At 45.0% G+C, this 24,286-nt stretch overlaps 1 protein-coding gene and 1 long non-coding RNA gene across 50 annotated transcripts in view; one reads left to right on the plus strand and one right to left on the minus strand.

Moving 5' to 3' along the window:
* Cacna1c (calcium channel, voltage-dependent, L type, alpha 1C subunit) overlaps positions 1 to 24,286 on the minus strand; it is a 610,145-nt gene that overhangs the window by 292,454 nt on the left and 293,405 nt on the right. The gene's annotated exons all lie outside the window — the stretch shown is intronic.
* 4931430N09Rik (RIKEN cDNA 4931430N09 gene) lies at positions 465 to 5,850 on the plus strand. The gene is made up of 4 exons (NR_046053.1): positions 465 to 2,205; positions 3,059 to 3,153; positions 3,348 to 3,537; positions 5,711 to 5,850. It is a non-coding gene; the product is annotated as an RIKEN cDNA 4931430N09 gene (long non-coding RNA).

Raw genomic sequence — 24,286 nt, forward strand, 5'->3', positions numbered from 1 at the left:
TTCTTCCACAGAAGCCTCAAGGCCTGAGGCCATCGCTGCAAAATACAAATCCAGAGAAAGCCAAACTTCCCCGGCTACTACAAAACTGATGTTTCAAAAGGCAGGCTCTCCTAAATCCAACCTAGAACCATAATGAAGCAGACCCACACAGGTTAGATGCGGGAGTCCCTAGTCTGCACAAATGAAAATGGGGAGAGCCATAGCGCTGTGCTGGGCTCTCTAAATGTCATCTGAGCCCCAGTAGCCACAGGAGATGGATTGCACAGGCCTCTGCAGGTCACTCGCCAGAGTCACAGGGCTCATGGGTCAAGGAGGAACTCAGGACCCTGCCCAGTGTCCAGCTCACTCCTGCTGCTGTTGGCTACCTAGTGAGGACAGAAGGGGCTGCTCCAGGTCACAAAGGGAGGGATGACATATCTAGGCCTCATCTGGGGCTCATAGGTGAATGTAACTGGCCTCCCACGCACATCTCCTCCTCTTATATCACATTAAACGTCTCAAGCAGACTGGGAAGCATGGCTATGAGGCAGTGACTGAGTTGCAAATTCTCTAAATTCTACTGCAACTGAGGGCTGTGTTTGAACCAAGGGTAGCCATGAGGTTGCTCCCACTAGGGCCCAGCCAGATCTTGCCAGTGGCTTTATGGGAAGTCATATTTTTCAAGGCTTTGGGTTGGATCGGAAAACATTTTTATTCAATATGGCATCCTGTGTGTTCATTTTTCTTTTTCAGATGACTGAAGGTGACACCGAGCCAGCTGGGAAGGCTGTGGGGCACCAGGGCTCACATTCTACAATGGCAATATCTGGGCACAAAAATACAGCAAAAGGGCAGAACTCTCCAACTATAAAGCACACTAAACATAACTTCAAAAAGAAGTGTATACGGAATTTGATATATATAACTCTACCTATATATATGTTACTAAGTTATTTTTCTTAACAATGCTCTTGACAGTAGTGAAAACAGCCCTTTCTCAGAGTACTCACAAAACAGGAAATTGGTTAGATTAATTATAGTGCCTTTATATAATTTGATTTCACAAGTATTAAAATAATATTGTAGATTTATATTTAATGGTAAAGAAGAATATTTGTGGCATATTATTAAAGGGTAAATGGCATATTGCATAGTAATTACATATAGCAGAATTTTAAAAATATATGCTTTAATATTATACCATATATTGTTATGTTTAATATTTAATATTTATATATTTATATTTTAATATTCAATACTTGATATTATACTATGTAATTATAATAATATAGACTTGAAGAACATGACTATATTATACCATGTCTGTGGGGCTGGAGAGATGGCTAGGTGGCTAAGAGCACTGGCTTCTCTTCTAGAGGACTGAGTTCAATTCCCAGCACCCACATGATGACTTGTAACTGTCTGTAACCCCAGTTCCAAAGATACCTTCATCTAACCTCCGAGGGTACCAGGCACACATGCTGTCCATAGACATCATGCAGGCAAACTACCTATACACATAAAATAAATAGTAGTTTTTAAATAAAATTAAAGAGGACATAGTTTCCCTAAGGTTTAAGAATTTTTCTTACTTTTTAATATATATATTTTAAATTTTCTATGTCTACTATATGAATGGGGAATTATAGCTTCTAAGTTTATCCATTAACTCAGAACAAGTGATATTGCTAGAATCTAGAGAAAGGAGGAGGAGAATCTTTTCTCATAAAGCAATTTGCAATTCATAATAAGATTATCAGTTTGACCCATAGACCTGTCAAAGGGTTCTGAGGTCTAAGGATGATAGCTTCAATTTGGGAACTGAGGGAAAGGGATAGATAGCTGGAAGAAGGCCTGGGGAGGGGACTCTTCATTGTCAAGGAATCTCCTCCCACTTGCAGGGCACCCTTCCTGCCTCAGGACACTCACATGTGTCTAGGCCCTGGCCCATGCATGGTAGCACCCATCACTCTTTTCTCTTGGAACCCACTGTGAAGTCCTCTTTCTGGTCCATACCCTATCTCCTCAGACTTCACCGAGTCCTCAGGGGCAATGGAATGAGATCTTCCAGAACACTAGAGAGGAACTATCTGTGGTCAGTACGGAGACTGGAAAGAAGTGACTACTTTCACTATACCAACTGCCATGACAGTGGGATGGGAAGATTTCTCTATGAAGGACTCTCCAGGTCCAAACACAACACCCAAAGCCACGTAGCCAGGACCTGTAAGCAAACCCCCTTCCCACCTTTATCATCTGTGTCAAGCTACCTCTGGCCCACGGTGTCCATCTTAGTGAACCTAATTCTTGGCTCACAGTGATGCTCACAGACACATCTCATTAATTTAAAGTCTCTGATTTACTGGTTCAAAAGAGGAATGCTGTTAATTAATTGCCCTTTGCCACATGGACAGCGGAAGCAACATCGGCCTCTCTTCAGCTTGCATCTGGGCAATCCAGGGATCTAAGTAGAGTATGATATGGTCCAACCAAGTGCATCCAGGTGCAGAGAAGAGAATGTGTTGGTGGTTGTGTGTGTTGGAGGGGGGGCAGTGAGATAGAAAAGGCCACTTAGAGAAGACAACAGTACTGAGATCTTAGACCTAATCCTAGAGCGGTCCCTGCATTAAAGCAGGAAAAGCGGGCAGTTGAGGAGTCTACGCTGGTAGCCACATGTGAGACACACCAGGGTGTGGAAACTAGAGGCAGAGAGGAAACTGAGTCTGAGGTGGGGGTCTGATCAAAGCCTTCAGAGGAAGTGGCTATGGACAGTTTCTGGCTTTGGGGTCTACATGTGACCTCGCTCATCTTCTGTAGTCCTAGAATGGGCTCCCCAGGGCAGATGATATCATGGGTAAATCACCCAGGATAACCTGCCCTTGGGCCTCCATGGGCCGCTGCAAAGAGCTCAGGAGGCTGAGTGTGTTAAAGGTGCTTTGTTATACTGTAGAGTGCTATACAAATGTTAGCTATTATTATTAAATGGCTGAGACAGTATTTTGTCAGTAGCTTAGTTCTGCTCGGTTGAGCACTATGCTACAAACATTTTACCAAATACCAAACATGACTTTTTATTTAGGGAAGAGATTCAGGAGCTTTCATGGAACACTGGAAAATCGAAACAGCAGCTAAAAGTGCAGCTACAGAAGCTTCCAGATAAGAATCTTCACTCCGGTGAGCTTGGGGGAGAAAGTATTGACCCCCAGACTCCTAAATCCCATATTAAAAGGATGTGTTATCTCAGGTATGGGTCTTAACTCTGAAAGGCATCTCTGGGGAACTACAAAGGGTTACAAGGTACACACACACACACACACACACACACACACACACACACACACACACTGACCCTAGCTTCATCTGTTCAGGTTTATCTTTATGGTTTATCCTGAATGCCCATTTATATCAACGGAAGCAGAGCTTCTCTGAGGACAAAGATATTTTACGCGCACAAGTATTGATAACCTGGAATCATGAAACTTTAACCTTGGAAGGCATATTGTAGCAAGACCGCGCCACTCTATCAAATTTCCTCCAAGCACTGTGTATGCTTCTCAGGTATGGCTGTTGTTCCCTAGTACTGAGCAAAGGACTTAATTAAGAGTCTGAGTTCCATATGTAATATGTTGGAGAGACAAATGGATAGATTGTAGGAGTGTGTATGGCTGGAAAAAAATAGATGGGTGAAGATGGATGGGTGGACAGATGGATGAATGAAGGTATAGGTGTATGGATGGTAGATGGATGAGTGAGTGGATGGATAGATGGACGGGTGTGTGGGGCAGGTGGACAAAGAAATCAATTGGTAGGTGAGTGAATAAGTGGTTGTGTGGAAGAATAAATGAATAAGTTATAGGTGACTATGGTTTGGTGGATGGTTGAAAGGATTAATGGATGGGTAGATAGATGGATAAAAATAGATGAGTGGGTAGGTGGGTAAACAAACGAGGATGGGGTAGATGAGTGACACAGGTGGGAGGGAACAGGAGACTATGGATCGTCATCCATAGATAGATGAGTAGTTAGATGGACAGATGGATAGCTGGTGGGCTGCTAGATTATTAGAATGGTGGATAGATGAACAGATGACTGGGTATATGGATAGATAGATAAATAGATGGATGGGCAGATAGCCAGCTAGATGGATTGGAAGATATCTGGATATGGGGACTGATGGGTAAATAAATTATAAATAATTTCTTATCTAATATCTAATCTAGAAGCTATCAACCTGTTTGTTCTCATATTTTTGAGAATCTACCATTTTTCTCTAGTTTCTTACCCCTAACAACATAAAAATCTCATAACTCAATGTGTCTCTCAACTGCCCCTACATCTGTCCTCTGCTTCTCTGACCCCACCATTTCTGACCACGAGGAGATTGTTTTGTCAACTCCTGATGCTGATGTGACCCAGAAATCTCTCCCTTGGGCTGCCAGGAAGGCTCCTGAGGTGGAGGAAACGGCTAATGAATTGGCCCTATTTCTAGGCCAGCCGCTCAGGTTCCTCCCCGGGAAGAGAATGAGAACTTTCAGGGGTGAGAGAGAAGAGCCTTCCCAGAAGGGCAATAGATTTCTATTTAAACATCTGTTTTCATTTACGTTTTTCCACTGAGCACAAAAGCTTTGCTTTAAACCCTCACCTCCTGGTGATTGGACTATTCTTGTCATCTGAGTCACATATCTCTGGGCAGCCAGACCTTCTGACTCACTGGGAGTTGAAGTCTGGGATTCACAATACCACAAAGCTGCTAAAAATAGGAATCATGTACCTGAGCGGCAAAAGAGGACAGTGACAAACACGGCTCTGTATCGGAACCATTGCCCTGTCTATATTACATGGAAATCAAAGAGGGACTAGAGATGACCTTGCTCACGTTACCTTAAATTTAATAAGATCATCTCCAATCCTTGAGAAGTCAGCAAAGCAGATGAACAGCCCACAGAAAGTCAGCAGATAGTCAGCATCATGATTCCCAATGCACCCTGCATGTTTTTATTGGAAAACCTTATTCCTTACATTATCAGAGGGACATTTCCACATAGTAGCAAGAAAGCAAAACTTCTCCATCCATGCTTTGGTGGTAGTTTCTCCCTTGGGAATCAATGTGGCTTTAAATAGGTTGGAAAATTGTCACTAAGAAGCAAAGAGGATGTTTAGTGCTCTCTCTCCCTCTCTCTCTCTCTTTCCCTCTCTCTCTCCTCTTCTCTCTCTCTCCTCTCTCTCTTTCCTCTCTCTTCCCCCCCCTCTCTCATTATATTTCTTCTCAAGGCTTTTGAGGTCTGCTTTGTTAAAAAAAACCTTTTCAATACTAAAACATTATCTGTGTTTGAGTAACCTTGACTGTTGGTGGAGGGCAAGCACATCTCTGTAGTTTACTAACAGCTCTGAGCTCTTACTTCATTCCGAATCTGCTCTTCAGAACCCAGCATGAGGCTTTACTTCTGATGCCTCACTGATCCCAGTGCAAACTACTGTGAAACAGGCAGACATCACCACCCTAAGCCTTCTGGGGAAATGCTATATTTGAGCTAAGTGCTTCTATGGAGTGGGATCCTGGCAGGCTTTCTCACATGATTTTACTCTTTAGTTGCAAAGCACATGGTGAGCTAAGAGATTCTGTTGAAGGAAGGGGGCTGGTCTGCTTCCTGGACACAGAGCACCTGAGGTGTCACTTAGTAGGTGGCTACTCACTAAAACCCCCCTTTTTCCCCCCTATACAATTGCATAGGAACTTTCTGTGTGTCTGATGACATGTCGGCCTAACACGTTCAGCACAGAGGAGACGACCCAAAGAAATATCATCCCTGAAGACTGTCTTCCCGAGGACGGGAGTGTCTGTTGGTATAAAGAGTGCAGCAATTTGTTATCACAATGCCTTTAATCCCCAACGTCTTCAGCAAGTAGAAGCAGCACGCCTGTGGCATAAACCACTCAGCTATGAGATATAGATCATAGAGGTCACTTACAGAACAGGTTTCTGGGTGATGACAGGTAGTCACAGATCCACTAGAATAGAGGGAAGCGACATGGCTTATAGCTGAAACAGTAGGACTGCCAGGCTCAGCTCCCCTGCAGGATGAGGTTGGGGCTCATCTGTGACTTCCACCCACTGGGGAGCACATATAAAGATCTCTGAGTGGGATGCCTCAATCATAGGACATTTGTATAGGTCTTTGAAGGTGCAGCGTATCAGAAATGCTGGAAGCGCAGCTTAAGACAGTGCATACAGGGAAACCCCAAAGCACAACACAACCATTTAGCTAGGAGGGACACGGAATTGGCAAGAGCTGGTTAGGACAGGTCTCTGGTACTTGTCCTCTCATTTAAAGCCTGAGATAGTTTGTTATCTTTAACAATAAAAGTAAGAGCCAACAAATTTCACTGGGAACCACACAGATAAGAAGACATGAAATCCCAACTTACTGGGTATCAAAGTCCATGCTTGTTTTGCTACAACACGATTCCTTCCTGGAGAACTTGCCCTGACCACCAGGTGGGAGTTGAGCCATATTAATGAAGCGATATGGATGTCCTTCAGAGTCAACCCCTGGCAAACCTTTTCCTGCTTTTAGCTCATCTCAAAGCCTGCGGTGTCATTAGTATGAGCTGTTAAGTGCCAAATTACAGTAACACCGTGGCACCTCATTATCAGGTGCAATAGGAAGCAGTGAGAGTGGCCTGATGGAGACTCTCACTAGATGTGGGGCAACCCAAGGGAAAAGAGTTGACAAGGAGGGAAAGCCTGTTAGAAGGAACGCTGTCTTTCAAGACAGGAAGCAGTGTCAGAAGGGACAGAGAACGATGGCAGAACCTGAGTTCACCAACTGCTCTCCTGAGCCAGGAGGTCACTGAGGAGTATGGGTTTTAGAGTCACTGCTAAGGGTTAGATACAGAGTGCACCCCAAAAGGTTCATGTGTTGGAGGCTGGGTTTCCAGCTTTGTGCTACTGATGGGGTGGTGGGCTCTTCAGCAAGAGGGCCTAATGGGAAAGAGTTGGGTCACTGGGACCATGTTCTTAAAGGAAACTGAAGACTCACTCCAGCCCTTTCCACTCTCTCGTCTTCTTGGCCACTGCCACATGTGCCCCCTGGCATTGGCATCTGGCATCGAAAGCTAACCCAGAGCAGTAGGTGAGCCTCATCATAGACTGGAACCAAAGAAAATATTTTCTTTATATGGTATCTCAGGTGTGCATTTTAGTCTAAGAAAGAAAGCTACAGAGCTATCCATTGCCACTCTGGGTCCCAGCTTCATCTCTAGTTACACACTGGCCTTAGTCTGTCTGTCTGTCTGTCTGTCTCTCCCTCTCCACTTCTAGTTCCCTCATCTATCCATGGTAAATGAGATTCAGCAGTACCTGCCACACCCCACCAGGACCCATCAAGGCTACACTCCACACTGTCTCCGTGACCTCAGCAACCTTCTCTCAGGGGCATTAGAGATAATCTTCCATGTTTTCTTTGTATGGTAGCAAAGCTAAGGGTAAGCAGTTCTCCTAAGGCTCCTGATACAAACTGGAAAATTGTATTCCCAGAGAAACCTGGCCGCATCAATCCTGCTGACAGCCCTCGGGAGCGCCTGCTTCGCTCTCATATCCTGACCCTTTCGTGGCTTAGCCTTGTACTGTGGTTTTAACTCTTCGTTTTGAAATCGTTCAGATTTACAGATGAGTTGTCAGAGTGCTGAGACACCCCAGCCTTCAGCCAATTGCACAATTGTTAAATGTTTTATCATTTTTGCTCCAACATTTTCTATAAGACAGATACATATGCAACCTTGTACATACATACATGCATATAGATTTTCTGACTCATCTGAGACTGCATTCCAAATATGACGCCCTTTTATGCCAGGATTCTCAAACAACATGATTAGCAAAATCAGAAATTAACTGATATTAATGCAAGATGGTGTCTATCTTACATATCTCAAATTTTACTCCATAGCCTTCATAGCTCAAAAGAAAATAAACTAGTCTAGGAGTCCACCTAGGATCATGCATTGCATTTAGCTGTTACACATTAAGCCTTCGTTACTACACAATGGCTCCCTCCGACTCTGCCTTCCATGACCATGGCATTTAAAAAGGATACATAGGGATGTTTGCACACTATTGCTCAGTTTGGATTTGCCTGCTATTTCTTTATGATTAGATGAAGACTGTGTGTTTGGGGTGAGTCTACCACAGAAGTAACATTATGATCATCTCAAGGGGTGAATCCAGAGATGTGTGGTGTTGGTCTGCCCAGGAGCACGGAGGTTAACTTTAATTATTTGGTTAAGGTGATGTCTAGTTTCTCCACTGAATGGTTCCTGTTCAGTTATATCAATAATGTATACAAACATGGTCCTCACTCAAGCACCACTTACTAGGCTTAATATATATATATATATATATGTGTGTGTGTGTGTGTGTGTGTGTGTGTATAATATACGTGTGTGTATTATATATGTGTGTATGTATATATGCATATACATACACATACACACATACATATACATATATACATACATATATATATAGTCTAGCAATCATTAATATATATATATGATTCTTCAGAAGCCATGGAATGGTGGCCAAGGGGTAGGTGACATTCTAGCATGACTTTTGTTAATGCTAGTGTGACCCATGGTCACAGGTTCTCCTCACTGGTTACCATTTAGTAGTTATATCAATGCAGACTGGTGGATTCCTGTTTAGTCTCTTAATATCTTTGCTCCTTTCAATGAGCTAAGTATCTCAGACCAGGCCAGTGCAGTTCCTCAGACCTGGCCTGTGTCCTTTGATACATTTTTCTCCTCTAATCCTTCTTGGAGACTTTCTCACACCAGATGCTACAAGAGGGTCTTCTGTAGGAACTCTGATTTTGATTGCTTTCAGATATGGAGGTGTGTTACTTCTCAATCCTGCACACACAATCACAGACGTGTATGTATATATAATATGGATATATAGATACAATTATTATTGTATGAAAGGCATTTCTTTTTAAGTTAGAACGGTAATTATTGCAACTAGTGATATTGAGTGACTCTTTTGCCTACTTACCTAACAGACCTTTTGTATTTCTTATTGCTTTAGGGATATCCAGGGATCCACCCCATAATCAGCTTCCAAACGCTGACACCATTGCATACACTAGCAAGATTTTATCGAAAGGACCCAGATGTAGCTGTCTCTTGTGAGACTATGCCGGGGCCTAGCAAACACAGAAGTGGATGCTCACAGTCAGCTATTGGATGGATTACAGGGCTCCCAATGGAGGAGCTAGAGAAAGTATCTAAGGAGCTAAAGGGATCTGCAACCCTATAGGTGGAACAACATTATGAACTAACCAGTACCCCGGAGCTCTTGACTCTAGCTGCATATGTATCAAAAGATGGCCTAGTAGGCCATCACTGGAAAGATAGGCCCATTTGACACGCAAACTGTATATGCCCCAGTACAGGGGAACGCCAGGGCCAAAAAAAAAAAAATGGGAATGGGTGGGTAGGGAAGTGGGGAGGAGGGTATGGGGGACTTTTGGGATAGCATTGGAAATGTAATTGAGGAAAATATGTAATAAAAATATTTAAAAAAAGAAAAATGTAATGTTTGTGGTAAGCATCTTTACAAGTTTTCTATTTGCTCCTTTATCTCTGGTGATGTTTCTAACATAGTGAAGTGGAAACTGTCATCGACATTTGTAACTTCTTCTATTGTCTGGTGCTATCTAAAGGCTGGTCCAGGCGGAGATTCCATTCTCACCCCTATTTTCTTCTTCTCTTCCCATTAATCTACTTAATTAACTTAGGCTACATTGTGGCAAATTGAATGAGTTGAAGATCTAAACCTCTTTAATATTTTTTTTCAAGCAGCTAACTGATTTTCCTAGTGCTGTTTATTATGTAACCCTTCCCTTCATCACTGATTTATCGCTGTTGTTTTTAGCAATTGCCTTTGATAGCTCGGTCTGGCCAAGCGGTTTGTATAAAGGTTGCAGGGTAAAACTGTTGCTCTTTCCTAATCTTATGTAATTTAGAGCCTTGGGAAAAAAATCACATACTAGCTAAATGGGTTGGCCTCTGCAAATACAAGCTCACAGCTCTCTACCAGTAGGATGGGAACAATAGGGAAACTTTCTTCACAGGACACCATAATGTTTTAAGAACTCTCGGCAATATAGTGTTTGAAACTGCAGAGTGCACAAAAGAGTGTAATGGAAGTCAGGCCTTGTTTTTGAGGAATCGCTGTGGCTTTTAATGCTAACCCCTCTGTCTCTAGGCTAGGACACTGAACCATAGCAAGCATGAGATGATTTCGCCAGTGCACACATTCCAGCCCTGACCACTGCACATCTCCCACAAGAAGGTAGGTCCCTTCAGGCAGCTCCTGCGTTCCTATCACCTATGCTTTTATGCTCTGCAAATCCCAGTATCTCACCCTGCCAGTGTCAAAATGAATCTGTTTGGTACAAGCATGGACCCTTATGTAGACCCTCCTCAAAGGCTATCTACCCCCAATTATTCACTCACAACAAAAACTGTAAAAGGAACACCACAGCCTTCCACTGGCGCTCTTTTTCTTATTTTAGTTCTTGCCCACTCCCAGTGCTGTTTTCCTCTGATGTATGATTTATGAAGTACACGCAGGCCTGTATCTTCTCCATACACTCAACAGTTTCCATTGTGAACACATCATCACACAAGCATGCCACATCCAGAGATCAGAAAAATTGCCTTCGCACCACCAAAATGATAAACACTAAGAATTTATAGTATTTGAGGTGGGAGGACACTTGAAGAATCTAAAGTGACAATGAGGTTAGGTGACATGGAATGTATGTAATAGGACAGGCTTTCTCAGTAGGCAGTATAAGGAAATTGCTTATCAATGAGTCCAGCATGACACTTCTCCACTGCAGTGACAAACTGGCAGCAAGCACAGATACCATAGAGGAAGGAAGCAATCCTTAGGTACAGGCCACACTTGGGTCGTGAGTATGGCATGCAGCCTATATGCTGTTAAAACAGACCACCTAATCCAGCTGCAGGTTCTATGTTTGAAAGTGAATGTAACTAAACGATAGACCCTGCTGATGACGCTGACCCATTCATCAAAGCCTTTCCAACATGAAATAGAAGAAAACAGGACATGATTCTCAGAAAGAAAATGTGTTAAGACTAAAAGGCAGGAATATGTAGTTAGCATCTAGCAAGGGCCAGCAGTGTGACCAATTGACCAGGAGGCACTGCGCACTCACCCTGCTTCTCAGGGGTCTTTAGTTCCCATCAGAGCCAGCTCTGTTGATGCTCCTGAAGCTGTTGCTGCCACCGAACAAATCACCCAGAGAGGTAAAAATAGAGCAGGGACGACCACACATGGCACTTCATTTCACCTGACTCGTATACCGACAAGTTCTTCTTCATGTCACTTGCTCTTAGTCATCCCGTGGTGGCTAAGTGATCTTGTTTTATCTCTGCTGTCAAAATGCATGTTGCGGGTGATCAATGGCCCAATAAAGATGCATCAACAATATTTAAAATGACTTTTAAATGGAAGATGACACCAGGAAAACCTATCTAGTCATCAGCTTCAATCTATACCAAGGATGTAAATAAATACCCCAAGAACAGATCCTAGGAAAATTTGCTGATGCAGTACCCAACTTTCACCAGAACCTATTTGTCAAAGTCCTATGGCTGTCCATATTCCCACCCTGGGATGAGGAGTGTCAATTAGGGAAAGTGCAGGCACCTGACAATCTGGGCTATATGTACGGCTTGACTTCATCCATCCATCTCCATCTTTAGTTCACTGTAACATCCATTCTGGAGTCAAAACTATATGACTTTAAACAAACAAAAAATGAAAGTGTATTGTGTGGGGGTGGGGGTGGGGGTGGAAGCTAGTCTCCCAGTAACTGCCGTGATGTTATCCTGAGAATTACAGTAGACTGCAGCCCAAAAGTCTACTAGACAGAAACGGTCCACCCATGGGAGCTAAGTACTCTCTAGGAGAATCTATTGACCAAGACAAGAAGCAGTAAAAGACCACATTTCTTGGAATACCCTTCGAAGTTCAGGGATTACATAGAAGACAAGAAATACCAGGCAATATCCTCTGCTCAATGCAACTAACACCGTAGCTAGCTAAGTCCTGATTCTAGATCAATCTAACATGACTAACATAACTGAGCTCTGCCTGGTAGTACACAGGCCTATAAACCCAGATACCTGGGGAAGCTGAGGCAGGAAGACTGAAATTTCAAGATCTGCCTTGGATGCATAGTCAAGGGATATAGCTCAGTGGTACTTACTTTTCTATTAACATAGATAAGGCCATTGGTTCTATTCCTGAGCACAGAGAGAGAGGAAGAAACACTAACCTTATAGCTGAAGTTGTACCCAGTTTCTCTCTGTAAAGAACAGGTAGCACACGCAGAGTGCTCACCACAGGCGAAGGACAAAGGGAGGTGTAATGTCATCTTTCAGAGCGTTTCCCGACCCCCAGAGCCGCGTTTCTCTTTATAGATATTAATAACAAGGAAGCTGAAGTTTCATCATCCATAATAACGTGCCATCCCAAGCTCACTATCTTGCTTCCAACTACACTACTGCATCATCCCCAATTCCATGCTCTTCCTGGTCATCCTTCAACCAGCACTGTCGTAAGGTGAGTTTAGACAGTCAGGTGTATAGATCCTGAACCCCTACATGGACACCAAAGCCTCTCAGAACTACAGGCAGCTTCCGGGTTTATTAGAAATGAATGGAACCTGGCAGCACTGTCACTGCACAGTGGATCCCAAAGAACTCAGAGCCACAGAGCTAGCTGCCAGTAGAACAGGGGACCTTTACCACCCAGGTGAACACTTGCTGGTTAATTGTACATGACTAGTGTTGTGTTTCTCCATAGGGCTTTGCAAGGGAAACATGAGCTTGATAGGTACTGCCGAGGATGTCTAAAGCTCCTGAAAACATCAAAGGATGCGGAACCTCACACTCAGCACCTGAATCCCAAAGGGTAGGTCTGGACTTCCTTTCTGTGAATTAAACAAAATGGAAGCGTATTTCTTTCCTCTTGTGTGGAACTGTCTGCTCTGGGCAGTTTATACAGACCAATTGCCTCCAGCTTGCTGTCTGTCATCAGTTACTGGTGGTCCGTGACAGCTATCACCCACCTTGTAGCAGGCAAAAAATAGGAGAGAAAAGAACAGACACCAGAAGACAGGCCATGCATCTCCCACAGCACTTAGAGAGAAGATGTGGACTGAACCCCGAGCTTCCCAGCTCACAGGTATGTTTAGAGAGCTTCCTGTAGTTTGCTGAGGCACATCCTAGTTGGGACAATTAGACTAGATTAACTTGTGGATACCTTCCAGCCATGAGCCATTCTGAGTAAAAAGAACCGGAGAGATCAATGAAGCATCAAGCTAAGTCTTGCTTCCGGCAGTGAATCCGGCGTGCGGATCAGCACAGCTAAGCTGAAAGACTCAGGTGGGATGTGAGATGTGCCCTCTGCTGTCAAGGACAATGCTGAGATTTGCAGGGTCTTCCATGGGTGATATGGAGGCCATATGGATGGATATGAATCAGGGTCCTTGTCTGATGAAATCTGTGACAAATGGACCCTGTCATCTGAGGGCAGCAGGATACTCCCACACATACTAAGTTGGGGACCTACATGATCTGCAAGAGGATGGTAGACTGATTTCTCCTGGGACAGGAAGGAGCCTGGGGGACACTTTCCATCGGTGTGACTCAACTTCTTGGGTCAGTCATAGAATCTCCTTAGCGTTCTCATTCCTAAAATTAGAGACAGCAATTCCCTCTTTGCAGGTGGTAGGGAAGACAAAGCAACTACTGTAAAGATGCCCCGCTGTGCCTGGCGAACAGCTGAGACCTGCAAGTGCCTTCCTACCAGTGATCACCCTGTGGAGAGCCGGGCCAGATACCTGCCACCTCCTCACCCCTTTGAAGACCTACCAGAAAAAAATGGTTTATGAAGACTTATTGATTATGATCCTTTTCATATTTTTAACAATGCGGGGGGGTCCAATAGTAAGCCTGCCTATCTCTTCTGGCAGTCATGCACACAGGGAGAAAGGCATCTGACAGCTTGAGGGTCAGGCAAGCTGCTTCCAGGCAGAGGCAGGTGGGCAGAGCATTTTCCTGGTCACATGAGTTGAAGGAGTGGGTGGGTGAGCTTCAGACACACAGGGAATGGTCTTGGGGAAAAATGGAATGGATCTAGCTTGTTCTCTGGGCACCTGCTCAGATGCCCTCAGGCAAAGCTCTCTCACAGTCAACATGGTAAGCCCTTCCTTGGACTGCAAATGAGAGGTTAGGAAAAAATTAACTGCCTCCAAAGGGAAAAGAGAAGGCAGATTTATGCACCTTCGGGGATCTCTGTATACCTATTACCTAGGCAAAGCCCATGGAAGTGCCTGCCTCCTGGGAAAGAAACAGACTTGAGAGAGCTACTTTTAAGCCACAGAGTTAGGGCCTGATTCACATTTCCAGTCTTGAAGGGAAGGCTTGACAATCTTCCGGACATTCTGGACATAAGCATTATAGCGAGCCATATGGCTTGTTCTCAAACAGGAAACATCCAGAGGACTCTAACCCACTCACCAGATCAAGGGAGGCACTGTCCTGGAGAGAGGAAAGCATAGCTCAGATATCCTGCAACCAATTCACCATTCGCACCTCACACCACCAGCTTCGCTGGCAGGACGGGCTCCTGTTCTGAGAGACACACAGTCTTCCCATCCCATGTGTGTCCATGTTGTGATACTCTGAAGGAAGATGCCAGAAATCCCAAAATGACTTCCTAGCATATCCTTCCTGACACCATCTAAGTTACTGGAGTTGATCCATTGGTTCCCAAAGCCCCTGTCAAAATGTTCTGCCACAGCCCATGGGGCAAAACCCAAGAAGATCCATTAGAAATGCTATGAGCAACCAAATAAGCTGCATCTCTCACGGAAGGTACAGACAGCGCCAGGCCTGGTCCTTTGAGAGCTGCCAGGGCACAGGTCCATGGCACCATGTTCAGAGATGTGAGACAGTGTGGTGTAGCTTAGGCTAGTAGAGCGCCTGCCCTGGCCTGGTGTGTCCGACCAGAGTCTGGGTGGCTGTGTTCCCCGACTTCTAGTCATTGTACCTGTGACGGTTTGTATATGCTCAGCCCAGGGGGTGTGACTATTAGAAGGTGTGGCCTTGTTGGAGTAGGTGTGTCACTATGGGTGTGGGCTTTAAGATCCTCATCCTAGCTGCCCAGAAGTCAGTATTCTGCTAGCAGATTTCAGATGAAGATGTATAACTCTCAGCTCCTCCTGCACCACGCCTGCCTGGATGCTGCCACATTCCTGCCTTGATGATAATGGACTGAACCTCTGCTCCTGTAAGCCAGCCCCAATTAAATGTTATCCTTATAAGAGTTGGCTTGGTCATAGCATCTGTTCACAGCAATAAAATGCTAACTAAGATGGTACCCCACTTTGCTCCCCGAAATCTGTCATCGGTCTCCTGTTCCACTATAATTCCCAATGGTTTTTTATCAAGATTGAACTTGAATATGGTAAACACACATTTATCTGGCCCCAAGGAAAGGCCATCTCCCACATATTGCTGTCCATTATGGTTGGTTTTTATTCATGGCTTTTTTTTTTATGGATTGTAAAGCTTAACTATCATCTTCTGAACTTAGCATTTACATGGAGATGTAACTTACCAGACAGACAGGGAACAAACAAGCTGGCTTAAAGGGAGCAGCAACTAGGAATGTGTGGTGCTATCTGGAGAGGGGTGGGGATGTGCTCATGTTCTTGTACACACAGAGAGGAGAAAGGAGGAGAGGGGGAAGGAAGAGACGAGACCTCGAGGCCACAGGATGTGGCTAAGGATTTTGTCCTTACTGATCTCAGTCTTCCTTATACCGTGGCTCCCAGGGGTTTGTTCAAGTATAAACATGATGCCGTGGGCAGAAGTCATTCCTACTCTTTGGCTCCACACATATCTGGGGCTTGATGACTGTTCTGGCTACCAGGAACTTCACAAGGTGGGGGAAAAGGATACACAGGCCCTAGAGTTGGTTCCCCACCCAGGCACCAGTCATTCTTTACCTTAATATCAAGAAAATGATTATGATTTCAGTTACCAAACAAACAACAAAAATAATAACAACAACAAAAACACACCTTAATCCCTGTGTCACACCCAAGAATCCACCTTGAAGGCAAGTGTCCCATCCCAGGGTCTCAGGAACTACCCCTGGTTCATTATCAGAACAGGTGCATCAGCATGGTGGATAACTTGCAAGACTGAACTTTGCACACACGGGTGAAGGGTAAGGCCATCAACCCAGAAGAACATATTGGATTGATTCTTTTAAAATATGTATTTATAAGTATATATGTGTGCCATGTGTGTGTGGGTCCTCACAGAGTCTAGGAAAGGGTTTCAGATCCCTTGGAGCTAGAGTCCCAGGCAATTATGAGCTATCCAATATTAGGTCCTAGGAACCAAACTCAGGTCCTCTAGAAGAGTGTAAGCACTTTTATCACCAAGCTATTTTCTAATCCTTCAAATGAATTTCTTAATAGCATCCTATAAATAAGTTAGCTTTGTCTGCTAAGGGGAAAATAAGTCCTACATTGGGATTGATCTGGCCAATGTAGGGGTCCTCTGTGAGTTCAGCCCTCACTTGCGGTGAGGCACAGAGGTACCACTCACTTGATCATTTCAGGACATATATAGACCTGTTCTTTTCTTTTGCGAGAGAGCCAGCTCCTATAACTTAGCATATTCTATCCACCCCTGGCATAGGGCCTCTGTGTGAACTGTTTCCTATCCAGGGAACCCTGCCTCTGGATCTTTATAGATCTGGTTCCTCAACTCTATTCATGTCTCAGATGAAATGTCACTTTGCCAAGGAGCCCTTGACTCTAATTCCACATTATTTCTCTTTCCTCATAGCACATAATGCTACCTCAAATTTTCCTATTTGATTACTAATCTATTACAATTCTTCCACCTACTCCCCCTCCCCCACAACATTCCGTGTGAACCCTGCTCTCTTCTCAGAACATACAAGTGTTCACATGGGACCCACAGTTGGTGATCATCAGTTATCGCATTGTCGGGACTGGTTAACTGGTTAACCCAGGTCAGTGTACCGCTGGCCATTAATGCCTTTCACCAACCCCTCAGTTTTATAAGAAGTTCCAACTCTCCACTGTACAGATGATAAGTTGGTCCTGCCTAATGCAACTTTCTAGGAAGGGCTGCAAAACTAATACTGCCTTAGCTGAAGGCAGACAGCAGAGACCACCCATAGCTGATGAACATGTGGGTCCAAGATTTACATAGTGTCTCTTCCTTCCATAGTACCTGTGTTAGGCAGAGAGAGACTCTTAAATGGACAGAGAGGATCCAAGAGGCTGTAGCTGTTGCTAGATAGGGAGACTGTCATAGCTGCAGGTGTCACTTACAGTCCCAGCAGAATCTGAGTGGCTGGTCGCCCTGCAGCTAAAGAAAGAGGACAGAACCCCTCCTTCATCCTAGTATCATAGCAACTGTAAATAGTGCTCATTGGCTATCACCCCAGCCATCCATGACCTTAAACCACCTGCTGCCACAGCGTTCCTGCCCTTGAAGCCCTTAATAAGGTGAGGGCTACAGGGGAGCTGGCAGGGCAGGCTCTCATGCTTTGTAAGAGCAGGAAGCAGGCAGGGGAAAGATGCGCTCTGGTTTCTAGGCGCACCAGTGCCTGCCTCCTGCTGACCCCAGAAGCCTTGGCCCGTGCTCCTGACTGTGGCTGCCCCTGAACTGCTGGTAGCTGCAGTGCTTTGCTTGAATCCTAGGTGGAGGGTGACTGAGGAACAAGAACTGGTAAGCCTCAGAGAATGCAATCGTGACACCTTTTCTGAGAAAGAACATGGTCTTGGAGTGAAGAAGTCTACAGAGATGAGACATCATCATCTTCCTATATAGCCTCACAATATCCATTAATCCACTGGCAAGGTAAACGGGAAGCTCTGGGCACAAGGGTGATTAGTCATAGGCTCGCCCTGCTAATTATGATAATTGTTATTTAATGATTTGTGTGCCTTTCTCAGCCTGCAAGCCATACATAGATGCTTGACAGATGAAGAGTTAAGATTTGGGTTGCTACTTTAGCTTTTCTTTTTCACTAAAACATAATCCATATATATGCATACACACACACACACACACATATATATATGTGTGTACATATATATGCATATATTAATTCAACAAACAAGTGGGGGGCAAAGCAAGCCTACATTAGCATCAGATGCAGCAGAACTGATCTCTAGCATTAAACCACTGGAGAGTTTGGAACCCAGCACCCAAAGATCAGTAACAAAGTGACTTGTCCTCTGGCAAGGGACATCCTGCGGCCTGAATAGGGGGCCAGGTAGAAGTAGAATTGGAGAGGTCCCCTGAAAAGGAAAATGAAAGCCATGGGAATAAAGAGGCCAGCTTCCAGCAAAACCCATAGGTCCAGGGACTTGCTCACCACAGGAGGAGGAGCTGGGGTCAAGACCAGAATAATTCATGAGAGTTCCCTCAGCTTTTGGGAGGAAGTAACTTGTACCTCCTGGGAAATGCTCGAGGGGTCCCTCCTCTTAGGCACTCTGACCGTGTTTCTTCTCAGGGCCTGCATGGCCTGCCTCACCCCAACACAGTCCCTATGATCTAACACTTGTAGACACCCCCCAATCAAATTAAAATGCACGGGGGTCTGGAGAGATGGCTCAGCAGTCAAGAGTTTGATACCCAGGACCCTCATCTGGTGGCTCACAACTGTTTAGCTCCAGGTTATTCAACCTCGTCCTCTGGCCTCTGTGGGCGCCGACATATAGGTGGCAATCCTTCACATAAGCACGTAAGAAAATCAAAAATCAAATCAAATGCAGAGAGGGAGCAAATCAAAGAGTGAAAAGAATGTCTGAGAAGTGGTCTACTTAGAGGGGGCAGAACAGCAGCTGTGCCCTACTGATCACCTGGTAGTGCACCTGCACAGATCTGAGGAGCCGGCCAGTCAGTGTCCCTGAGCCTTGCCATGCTTTGAGTCCCCTCAGACTGGAGCACAGGTCAGGCACACATTATTGGGGCAAACCAGAGTTAAGCGGTTCCGGAAGCCAGGGTGTTGAGTAGGGATGCTTTCTGAGCTGTCTTCTGAGCTATGCCGGCTTTCCTAGAAGTGTGAGTTCTATTCAGTGCCCTTCTTGCTCCGTAGCATGTAAAGAGCTCTGCCATCTGTCTTAGCCAGTTCCCATGCTCTTGTTCTAGTGACTTCCATGGTGTGATCTTAGCTGCCATTGGGCCTAACAAAAAAGCCACCTCCCCAGGTCATGTCTTCAATACCCTGCTGTCACAAAAGGCACTTGATTCTGACTTACTCTATTCTTAGCCTCAGAGGAAGATAGAAAAGCAGCCACTGCCGGCCTCTCTGGCCCTCTTTGGCTTCCTCAGCAAAGCCTGCGCTGGACAATGACCCTTGATGCAGGAGCTCCATCGGAGTGAATGCGCACCCTGATCCCAGCTATGCCTGACCCAGAGGCAGTGCTAAAGAAGGTGAGTGATGACTGGCAGGGCATCAGCGGGTGACATCGTTCTTTGCCCTGCCCCACACTCTAGGGATAACGGCGATTGATCTCAGTGTCCTGGGATCTATCTACTTGATCTTCTAAGAAGGAAGTTGCCTACCCTGGAAGTGACTATATCTGAGGATTGGTTGTTGCTCACAAGTAGCCCACGGGCTCGAGAGAGTCCTCCACTGTCACCTTGCTTAAAATCATTGTTTCAGTGTCTACTGAGTAAGACATTTCTTCTGACTTGCCGTCGCCTGTCAGGTCTGTAATTACACTTCACAGTTCTAACAAAAGCATCCTGGGCACCAGAAGAATAAAGACAGACGAAGGCCCTGCAGATTATTCCTGAACATCTTCTGCACTTGACCCAGAGAATCAGGAGAGAGTAGTTTTGGACCTTCCAAACCACAGGCCAATTATTCTAAGTGGCTTCTATCCATTGACACAGGCCCCACCTCATGTGCCCCTGAGCTGTGCCCCAGAGCCCCTGCCACGCACACTCACTGTGTCTGCACAGCAGAGTAGGAACACACATTTCCTCGGGCCTGTGTCCCTAGCATCTCTCCGCTAATTAAAACAGGATGTCAGTACTCATTCCTTAGGATGAGTTGAAGTCACAGTGATACCGCCTCTCCCAGGGCTGTTTCAATTTGATTATGAAACAAAAGGGATGTGTGCTATTCTCTGTGCTCCTGAAATCTCTCCGCGCTGTCTGTATGAGCAAGGGACCTAGCGGTGGCGGTGGTCCCTGACCTGGGTCTCTCTCCTCCATATTTTCCCAAGTCCAATTACCAGAAGGTCTGCCTAGTACAGCTGTGGACCACAGTTCTCATTCTCTCTGACATGGCCTTGCATGAGGTTGGTCCTTCTAGGTTCCCATGTTAGAAGCTCGGCCCCCTGTGTAGCAGCATGAGGCATGGTGGACCCTTTAAGAGGTAGAACCTGGTGAGGAGTAACTAGGTCATTAAGCATGCTGCCTTTGGAAGGGACTGACATAGACCTTGTGGGAAGCTGTTAAGTTCTCAGCTTCCTTATACAAAAGCATGTCGGGCCCACTCTCTCTGTCTCCTTTTGTCTCAGTCATGCCATGTCCCTCCCAAGAGCACTCCTACCAATGAGATGCCTACAACACCCCTCTCAGAGTCTACTGCTCTACTTTAAACCTCCCACCCCCATCCCCAAACCATGAGCTAAGAACTTTTATTTCTGCATTGCCCAGTCTCAAGTACTTTATGTCTGAAACAGAAACAGACTAAGACTCAACTAGATTCTGTTGCCACAAAGAGTTATTTTCTGAGCTCTTCCATGGTTTGTTGTGTTTTTTTTCACTTATTTATTTTATGTGTTTTGCATGCAAGTATGTCTGTGCTGTGTGTGCATGCAGCACCTGCAGAATCCAGAAGAAGGCATCAGACCCCATGGACCTGGAGTTACAGACAGTTGTGAGCTACCATGTTGGTGCTGGGAATCAAACCAGGGACCTGGGGAAGAGCATGCGGAGTTCTTAACCACTGAGCCATTGCTCCAGCCCCTTATGTATTTTTTTAAAGCCACGGTGATATATATTATAAAACCTACCTGCTTACTAATGCATAAATGTGCAAGCTCAGTCGTGTTAATATATTATTGTAAAACCAGTATCCAGAATTCTCCTATCCTCGAGAAACTGAAATTTCTCACCACACATGAACTCACTACTCTCTCCCCATCTAGGCCCCAGGAGCTGCTAATCTAGCGCCATGCCCAGGGAGTTGGCTTCTTGGGTACTTGGTTATTTAGCATAATATCTCCTAGGTTGATCACACCATGCATGTTGTGGCCTATGTCAAGACATATTTCTCTTACAGTCTGACTAATACCCATTGGAGTAACACATTGTATATACACAACACTTTGCTCACCCATTAACTTGTCTGTGGACACCTGGAGCATCTCCACCTTTGTATATTATGAATGATGATGTTGTGGTCAATGGCGTACAAGTATCTCCATGATAACCATACTTTCTATTATTTTCGTGATATGTACAGAAATTCAAAAATTTTTTTAAACCCACCATACTGTTTTCTGTAGTAGCTATACCATCTTACATTTCCACCAGAAATACGCAAGGAATCCAGTTTCCTTATATCTTAGCTACCTTTGTTTTCTATTTCTTCTTTGAGGTTTATTTATTTGAATTAATTATTAATTTGCTTACTCATTAATTAATTTTGATTTTTTTTTTTGAGACAGGACTTCTCTGGGTATCCCTGGCTGTCCTGGAACTCACTTAGTAGACAAGGCTGGCTTCAAACTCGGAGATCTCTCCTGAGTGCAAGGCTTAAAGGCATGCACCACCACCACCTGGCTGGTTTTGGTTTTTAAATGGTAGTCATCTTAGTGGATGCGAAAAGATTCTCTTAAGTTTTGAGTACTTGGCTTAAATAATCTCATTTAACCCACAAAACCCAAGTGACAATAGGCTGGCAATGGCTGGCTTCTTCTCTGTGATACTGGCCATCATTCTGTCCATATATGTCCAGTTTGTACAGGACACGTGTGTACATACACGTATACATACTCACGCGGGGATCCCTCCAGTTCCGACATAGCAGACACATCACTTTCTGCTGGTGCACTAATGGGCCACAGGCGTCTCTAAAGCTTGGTGGTCACATGCATGCTACTCTCTTGAGTTAAGTCTCTTCCCTCAGGACCACCAAGTTCCTAAAGCAAACACTTGAGCACTGACCTGTCCTAACTGAAGTGGGTTCACTTCTGTGGTACAGAAAGCAGATGTCATGAAAGCCTTTGCTGTCTGGTCCCATGTCTGCACATAGCAGATGCTTGACAAACATCTCCTACCTCTATAGGACCAGTCAAGAACTCTCAACATTCTCTACCTGCACCACACATTACATACACCGATTTCCTCCCGGAACAGCCCTATGGAACAGGCACACTTGGCTACTATGTATGAATTAGGAAATGGAAATCTCAGAGAAGCACAGGCCCCCTCCTAAGGACACACAGCTAAGTGGCACCAAAGAAAGAAGCTGACTCTACATTGTTCTTAACTGCTCTGCCCTGCCATCTCTCTGGATAGGTCAGCTTTAGATGCCTGTCCCACACTGGTAGAAAACAAGCAGGCTAGAGCTGGTTCTCATTCTAGGACCCTCTGGGACTGAGCACAGGTCTCCAATCTCAGTCAAGAACAGTCCTGTTCTTGTCACTGTGATGTTTATCCTGGGGATTGAATGTGGAAGGAGGAAGGAATCTCAACACCCAAGCAACACAGCACTGACCTTTCTGTTGTCTTTTTATCCCCACGGAAAGGGGATTTTCCTGGGCTTTAGTGATATTGCTTTGGCCAAATAGCCACGCCTCCTCTGAGAACTTGATTTTTAGGAGATCTCAGTAAACACCCCCAAGAATTCTGTTTGGGGGAGAGAATCAAGGCTCTGTTGACTTCAATGCAAATCTAGTGACTTGAGCATTTGTTTGCTCAGTCAGCTCTATCTGCACACCAAAAACAAAGGCTTGAACGCAACCAACAGTTTTCCTTCCCCTCTCCAGTGTCTTCATGTCCATGGAGGAAGATGGATGAGCAGCTGGGGGGACCCTTAGCTTTAGGCTCCACACTAGGGGCACAGGGTACTTTTCCTTAATGAGAAGCAAGTGTAGCCTGAAGGGATGCGACAGCTAGGAGACAATCCTTCCTAACAAAGAAAGGCCAGGTGACACAAGGACAAACAATCCACAAGTGTGTGCCACATTCTCCCCCAGGCATCCATCAGTCTAGCTCAGGGAGACTCAGCTTCCTCATAAATTCAGTCCTTAAGCACTCACTGGTTTCTCCTTCCGCAGTTATTGGCATGGATGGAAATCAGGTCCTCTCCAGGGAGCCACACTTTCCCAAGCCCTCTGGGTACAGAGGAAAGGCCATTCATTCCTGCCCTGCTTTAAACCCCTACAGTTCAGAGAAAGTTCTGTGTGCAGGAGAGGATGATGGATCCACTAGCTCTTCTCTCTCACCCTTCAGAATGAAGGCTCCTCAGGGGGCCAATGGAAAGATAACTAGGTGATGTGCCAAGAGATGGATCCTTGTGAGTTCTGACAAGTCACAATCTCTGCATTTCTTCTAAAGGCAAGATGGCAGGGCTGAAGAGTGGGGTGGACCTTCATGAACTATTTTCCTTGTGGGAAAAATAGTTAATGACTGACTAATAACAGTAGAGGGGTTGTGTCATTTTCTAATAATGTAACCACTGGGGACTAAGTGGAAAGAAGGCTTCATGGGGAAACAAAGAGGATACCACAGAGTAATTTGGGTTGAATACCAGCATAATACTCTGTGCACATATATAAAAATGCCTAAAAATTTAAAGTCTCTATTTCAAAATATCAAGTATCACGTGCCAGAAATCCAAGCACTTGGGGAAGTGCAGGCAGAAGGATCAGGAGTTGGAGGCCAGCCTGAACTACATAGCAAGTTTGGGGCCAGCCTGGGATATATGATATCCTGTTTTAGAAGAGAGGGAGGGAGCAAGGGAGGGAGAGCAAAGGCTGTTAAGGTGAGCTTGGTGTGTTTACAACAGTACCCTTGTCGTTTTTATAATGTTGCCCTCTTCTCATCATGGTGGACAGTGCTTTAACTATTGTTCTTATCACTGTGACCAAATACACAGATGAAACCAAAGGATAAAGGGTATATT

This window comes from Mus musculus, chromosome 6, assembly GCF_000001635.26.
Source record: "Mus musculus strain C57BL/6J chromosome 6, GRCm38.p6 C57BL/6J".
In the NCBI taxonomy this organism is placed as follows: domain Eukaryota; kingdom Metazoa; phylum Chordata; class Mammalia; order Rodentia; family Muridae; genus Mus; species Mus musculus.